The following is a 7817-nucleotide window of genomic DNA, read 5'->3' on the forward strand; positions in this document are numbered from 1 at the left end:
TTTGAAAAATCTCTTCGCAGAATAGACCAACATCAATTTTCTCTCTGTCAGTTCAGAGTAAATTCATCATCACAGCTACAGATAATAATTAGAAGAGAATCATGGAAGTGAGTAGACAGAGGCTTTAAACAAAGTTTTAAGATGCTTTTTATTCAGTTGCTGAGGAGGCTGTGAATAACTGATCGGTAGATTGGTTGATTGGTTGGTTTAGTAAAACAAGCTGCAGGTAGTGGCTGTGGCTTTGAGCTTCTGGTGGTCCCCCAGCAGAAAGAGAGGAAGGCTCAGCCTGAGTATAAAACGGAGTTCCACACTGAGCTGCCTCAGGCTTTCTTAGCTTGCACTTCACTCTGGAGACTTCTGAGATTTCCCCACCTCCATCCACAGCTACTGTAGCTACCAAAAGATAAGTGCCTTTAAACTTCTTTCGGCTGTTTTCTCAGGTGGGCCCAGTTTGCCAAGCACAGTGTAGTGTTGCAGTCGCAGATTGTTCTGAATGTGCTCAAAGTTTTGTTGAACCAGGCTCTGAATTTTACCTCCTAAAAGAGGTAAAGGTTGATGGCTACATGTATGTGGGGTTAAAGGTACATTCTATGAAACTAGAAGATTCTGAATGACCCATTCAGAACAGTACCTCTACCTATATACTTCATTCGACCAAAACCTTGTACATCCATTTTTTTCTGATCTAAATCTGGTAGTTGTTGTTTACATTGCATCCCAAATTCATGATGAATGGACCAATAGAAATGCTCCAACATGACTCAGAATGAAATTTTTTTACATTGACTTCCATTGTTTGTTTGTTTTTCTTCTCCTTCTGCTGTAGAGGTAGATATGCTTTGGCGATACAAAGTTTTTTCTTTTAATACCCCTCCATTCCACACCGGAGGGGTGTTTATCTGCTTCAAAGTGTCCTATTCTATTGGCAGTACTTCTCTACAGGGACTAGACAAGCTGTGGGTGTACATTTGCACATCTGTGTCAGCAATGGGTGCAACTTAAAATAACTCAATGCACTCATTAGAAGGGGTGTCCACAGACTTTCGGACATATAGTGCATATTAAAGCCATTTGATGCAATTTGCTGTTATGCAGAAAGTCAGGATCAATGGACCAATAGAATATTTACGTTAGCCTAAAAAATTTATAGAAAATTCTAAAGTAGTTACAGGTGGAGGTGCAACATTATGTCCAGCAGAAATGTGAAGTAATTTGTAAGTGAAAGTGAACCAGATGTCCACAATATTACATAACATTACTATAAAGTATCAAATTAACAAGTTCTTATTCATCATGGATCAAACAGGAGTCCTGTGCCTAAAAACAATGGGTTCTTTAGTAACTCTCGATTGGGCGTACAGCTCTTTAAACTTTAAAGAAAAGACACTTCACCCTAGCACATCTCCTTTCTTTCTGGTGCTTTAACAACCCATCTATTAAAAGGCTCTTTAGGGAACCAATAAAAGGGTTCCTTCATGGCCCTTTGATTTTTCAGAGTGTACCTGGAGGGCTTTACTTCTACAGCGCTGAAGTACACCCAGATCCAAAGTGTGAGCAGCGTGTACAACAGAGCTGTCCCATGTCTCCACATCTGGACTAGTGGATGGTGGCCTGGATCTTAAGACAGGAAACAGATGGCAAAGTGAGCGCTGATGCAAAAGTTAGAGAAGAGGAAACGGCTTTAGATAAAGTGTCTGAGGAGAGCAGATGAGCAATGCAGCAGCAACAGGAGAGCCGGGATGTAGCCATATGAAGCTCTGGGAGGAGAATGTACGTGTTAATGTGATCTGAATGTGAGATGAAGAGGGTGTGGGGGAGAGAGGCATGGGCGGAAGAGCAGTGAGAAGGAAGGTCGAGGGAGGGGGGTTTGACAGGGAGAAAGAGAGAAATATGGAGAGCTGAAATGGGATGACTAATTGTATGTGGGAGGTCAGTCTGCCCTGTGCCGGAAAGCCAAAACACAACTTCCAAAAACATTAAACCTTTACTTCAGCTAGGAGCTTTTATTCCACCCTCTCTCTCTCTCTCTCACTCTTTCTTTTTGCTTTCTTTCTCTCTTACTTTACACTCTCTCATTCTCTCTCAACCATTCTCTTTTTCTCTCTCGTTTTCTCTTCCCTTCTTTTTTCCCCTTTGTCATTCTCATTCTCTCCCTTATGTTTTCCTCTTACATCTTAATGTATATCTGATGATTTTCATAATGTAAATCTGGTAGTTGTTAACATTGTGTGGATCAAAAGAAAATTACCTAGAATTAAATATTTTTACATAGAATTTCATTGAAATTTAAGAAGAAAAAAAAATTATACCCCTCTAGCCCGCATCTGGTATTAGGCACAGTGCCAATAGGTTCATGTTTTTCTGCTCCAGAGTCTTATTCTATTCTACAGGGGCTAGACGTGTGTGTGTGTGTGTGTGTGTGTGTGTGTGTGTGTGTGTGTGTGTGTGTGTGTGTGCGCATTTGCGCATCTGTGTCATATATGGGTGCAACTTGAAAGAGGGCTGAATGCATTCATTAAAAGGGCTGTCCACAAACATTTGGACATATAGTGGATATAGTAGTCTTTTCTCTCTTTTTCTCTTTCACTCTTTTTCCTTTTCTCTCTTTTATTTCTCTCAGATTTTCTTTTTTACTTTTTCCACCCTCTTTTTTCTGTGTCTCTCTCCTTCTTCCTCTCTTTTTCCCCTTGTGATTTTTAGCTGCCTTTCCTTTTTAGTCCCTTCTAACTTTCTCTCTCTCTCTGAAGTCAGGAGAAATATGAATAGCCACTAATCTGATGAGTCATGCATGTTGCCATGAACAATACTTGGTAATGTGCTGCTGCCTGCAGTGCTGAAGTGCAGCAGTCTAATTAGTGGAGAGCTCTGCTGGCCAGTTTCTCTTACTTCCTTTTCCGGAGAATTCACACATTGAGTGTTTCAGCTCCGTCTAAGTACAAGCTCAGTAATGCCTCAGTGCTGGTGACACAGCAGTGTGTTCTCCGCTCCCTGTAGACTGCTACGGCGTGGCCTTCAGCATTACTGGATCAGGCAGCTACGAGCTACCCTGCTGTATTATTAGAGATTTATGATGAAGTCTGTATGATGTCTTGGGTGAACGCTGCACCCTACAGCCCCGCTCAGTGAAGCGTAAGAGGTTTCGCATGGTGTGTGTGTGTGTGTGTGTGTGTGTGTGTGTGTGTGTGTGTGTGTGTGTGTGTGTGTGTGTGTGTGTGTGTATGGGGCAACATGTGAGCTCTTGCTGCTCATGGCGTAAGTCCCTTCTTGTACACTCACTCATTCACTGATTCATTCATTCATCCACGCTCACTGATTCACACAGGTGGGTAGAAAATGAGAGGTTCATCAGCTTGAATTGAAGTGTGGTTTATTTTTGTCAGAAGATCCACAAAGCACAGATCAGAGGCACATCAGGGGAAATAAGCAGTTTCTCTCTGTCTTTAATTTAAGGGCTAGATATGAGAGAAGAGCACTGAACATAAAGACACTGAGTGATGAATGGAGTTCAGGCTACAGACACTACCCTCAGCTGTCAAACCCTCAGCGGTCTTCAGATTCAGGTTTGATGAGATGTCAAATTCTTGCAGAGCAAATCATCGCTCTCCTTATATCGTCAAAATGGGCATTTTTATTACAGAAGAGACATATTACGTATGACGTAATATAGAAAGCATTTTGGATTGTATCTTAAGGTTCTCACAAACATGACAATAAAATATAGTATATGTTGTTTTTTTCTGACAGTGATAAAATATAAAAATGTTCACTATTAATTCAGGTACTATATATCACCTATAGATGAGTCTCATTTTATTGCATTATAGTATTGCACATAAATGATAATTAAAAAAAAACTTACTAAAAAAACATAATTTAAATTAGATTTTTTTCTAGTAGCATTAGATACCGACAAATTGGCCGTCATAGAGCTCTGAAATATGTGCATGAAGCTCACCCAACGACTCAATTCACTGGGGGAAAAAAAAACAACTGAAAATGTTATTTAGTGCAGTCTGGAGCCAAACACTTTTTATGGTTTCAAAGGTTTTAATATTACACCAATATTCAAAGCTTTACCCTAGTCCTATACATTTTATAAAACTTATTAAATATGTTGGAGGATGGTTTAAACCCCTGACTGATGATCACAGGTGTTGAAGTTGTAGTTAAAGGGAAACTCCACTCAAAATTTCTTCAATTAATTCAGTGGTTGAGATGTACACTGGCTGACAAACAAGAAAAGTAAAATTATATCAAATACTTCAATTCAAATTCAGTAGAAAAACAATACATTTACAGAAAAGTTCACTAAAGTTTCTGCAGATAAACACTTTCACCAAAGTGACAACACTAAACGATCAGCTGTGGAATACCTTTATTTTACAGTTTATTTCTGAGTTATTACAATCAAACACTACATGCAGAAAAATTAGCTACCTTTCAAACACTGACCATATAGCCCTGTACAAGCACAAGCATGACCTCTGCAGTATTCCGTCAGTACACTGAGACCAGCCAACACACAAGCACACCAAGAAGGAGGAAGCCTTGGGGAAAGGACATGCCACATACGCAAATAGATGGTGTCAGGAGTCACTAGGAGAGATGTAAGTTTTACTCACAGGTTGTATTGCAGACCTTACAAACCCTACAGGTCAGTGTATAATATTAGAACAGCATGACTGACTGGAATATAAATCCAATATCAATGCAGTTTCTGTTTTTTAAATGAAAAAAAAAACTCCTTGGGGATTGAGTTTTGAGTAAAAACACCTTTACCTTTGGATCATGGCACCAACCTTTTGGATATTGAGTGTGTCCACCCTCCTCACACACCATCAGTGTGTGTGGTTGTTTCCTCCCCAGGGTACATGGAAAGTGTTTGATTGGAATAATTCAGGGAAAAATCTGGAAATTAGTGACATTTCTCTGCAGAAACTTTATTGAAACTATCTGTAAATGTATGAAAATGTAATACTAAATTTGAATTATTTTAGTATTATATTCTAGTAAAATATTACAATGGACATAAGCCTTGTATAATAACCATGAATCATGTACTATGTATTAATTATTAACAATTATTGTAATTTTACACAAAAAATAGACAAACAATATAAAAGCATGTAGTATTTCCAGATCATATATGCAAGCATCTCTCATTTAAAGTATCATTAAAAAATAAATACACAATTTTAGCCAAAATTGTACCACAAATCTGTCATAAAGCAGTGTCTCAGGCATCAGGCAGGGTATTTGTTAGAAGTGTTAAACACTTCAGATGTCTGTTCCATTAACCATCACTGTGAGCAATTCTAACACTGAGTTTCTCTAGAATGGAGAATTGCACACCACGCCATTCTGAATGCCATTTACATGATTTTATTATGCAGAAATGAATATAAAAATGTATAGAAATTGGTGGATTTCCCCTTAAACACAAATTTGTACCTTTTTACCTCTTTGTTTTGTCACATCTTGCTGGTTAAAATGTAGTGCCTTCTGTTCCATACCCCATATATTCTGTGTGTGAGGCAGGAGCACAGGACCAAGCATTAGGAATGTCCTTGACAGTGATAAGACAGTCAGATAAAGAAATACAGCTGGGTTCTGTATTCAGGCTGCACCTAGTAATGAGAAACCAAAGAAAGGGTAGAGGGATATAGATAGTATAACTTCACCTGTCTTGCATTAAATTTGCAATTAAGGACTGAACCATCTCTATTTCTCTTTCTTGCTCCCTTTCCCTCCCTCTAAGCTCCCCAAGACCTCTCTTCAGATGCAGTCACTGCTACTAATGGGCCTATTTTTTCACAAAGGTAATATCCGGTAAGCAATGCAGTCTTTAGTGCCTTATGGCTCTTCATTCACCTAAATTAGTTTATTTAGCCTCCACAGTGATTGGATTCCACAAAGCCATAAAAACGTCAACACATGTAAGTGGATGTAAGCTAATTAAACTGACACCTGAATAGAGGCACTGGCTGGCTGCTGAATCACTTTCATTTGTCCGTCCGCTGTTTGGGAAAGGTAGATCAGACGTTTGTTTGCCTGGACGAGGAGAGGTAGAGCAGTGGTAGTGCCTCTGCAGCTGCTGTGTCTGCCCCCTAGCGACCATGGCTGTAGACTGTTACCAGTGGTGCTGTTGCTACAGTAACAATCTAAAGCCACGGTTGCCATGGAGACAGCAAAGTAGAGGGGAAATGGAATTCACTGTGGAAACTGCAGATGCTGGTCTCTGATTGGCTGGTTTGCTAGGAGGCTACCAATCCAGCTCAGGGGTTTCCGAGAAAGATGGCATGGACTCTTCTTCAGGCTCAGATGCAGTGCGTGCCAGGAACAGCGGCTCTGAACTAGGTTTTTTGTCTTCTTTAAAAGGCGGAGCAGGCAGTAGAGGGTTGCCAGGCATCAGTAGCCATGACTGTAGACTGTTACTGTACTTTCAGGCACTTTTAGCAGTAAGCAGTCTAGAGCCAAGGTATTGATGCGCTGACCTTGCAAAGCTTTTTTACTCACAGAGGGAGAAAAAAGGAGCACTGTCTGAAAAGGAAAAGTGTCATATCGTGGGCTATATTACTGAGTGTACAATGTAGCATGTCCTTTGATTAATGTGGTTGGTATTTCATTAGCTGTGCTACTGTATGTGTAGAAGCACAGCAGGAGTAGGGAGTGAGTAGCAGGAGTACATCCCTGCTGGGCTTTTGCACTTACACATGAACTTACAGAATACTCAATGCAGGCTGTATTCAGTACAAATTATTACCGTATGTTCTTTTTCAGAGTGCTGATCTCCCTAGGCATCAGTGAGTGTCTCAGATGGCAGCTATAAAAAGGAAGTCAGTCCTCCCCGGCCTTGGAATGACACCACTCAGACTCCATAATGGCATGGCCCACTTCCTCCGCTCCATATTGATTGCAATGCAGATTATCTGAGACTTACTCGTTGTCGGGGCTATTTGCTGCTGAAAAGAGAGGCTGTCATGTTACGCAAGTCGAATTGAGTAACACGCTCTGGCGGCGCTGCTGATGTTTATAGGCAGTGACATCATAAACTGGCTGCCAAAAGGATTGGGGAGAAAAAAAGTGACTGAAAAGTGACTGAACACGGCATTTACTGCGACTGTAACTTTTTTTTTTTAACTGCTATAAATGCAATGGTTTGTATTTTACGTATGACTACTCCCAGTACTTAAACTGGGAAAAGTTGAGGCAGTGTCTAACTGTTGGATTGGACTTGACCTTTTTTCATCGTGACCCATTAACCATGGGGAGCTGTCAAATTAATGCACAGCTAATTCTTACATAGATAATATTCAGATCAGAAGTTATTCTTTTCATTGTAGGTGTGAAAAACATTCATTACAATACAGATGGGGAAAACATCTAAAATAACTGGGTGTTTTTCATATGTATGTTGACATGTCGCTGTCCATTGTGCTGACAAGTGTTACATATATTAGTCATCCACAGCCCTGTTCTTGTTCACTTAAGACATTAAAAATCACTCATTAAGGTATTCTTTTTTATATAAAAGGTATTTTCCTAAAGATATACAATGAGAATGCAATTATAGCTGTTTCAGATTTTAACAAAAAGCAATGCCACTAAATGTTGTGTCATGGGAGCTGGGCCAAAGTTTGGGGGGCCCTGGGTGACATCCTTCTCATCAGCTCTGCCTAAAATGACAAAGAATGTTCATATTTTTAAATGTTACATTTTTAAGCAGGTAATTCCTATAAATACTAAGGTAATAATTATATTAAACAATGATTAACTTCAAATGGGAAATTTACTTGCTGTTTTTGGTATATAGATAT

Source organism: Salminus brasiliensis, chromosome 11, assembly GCF_030463535.1.
Source record: "Salminus brasiliensis chromosome 11, fSalBra1.hap2, whole genome shotgun sequence".
Lineage (NCBI taxonomy): Eukaryota > Metazoa > Chordata > Actinopteri > Characiformes > Bryconidae > Salminus > Salminus brasiliensis.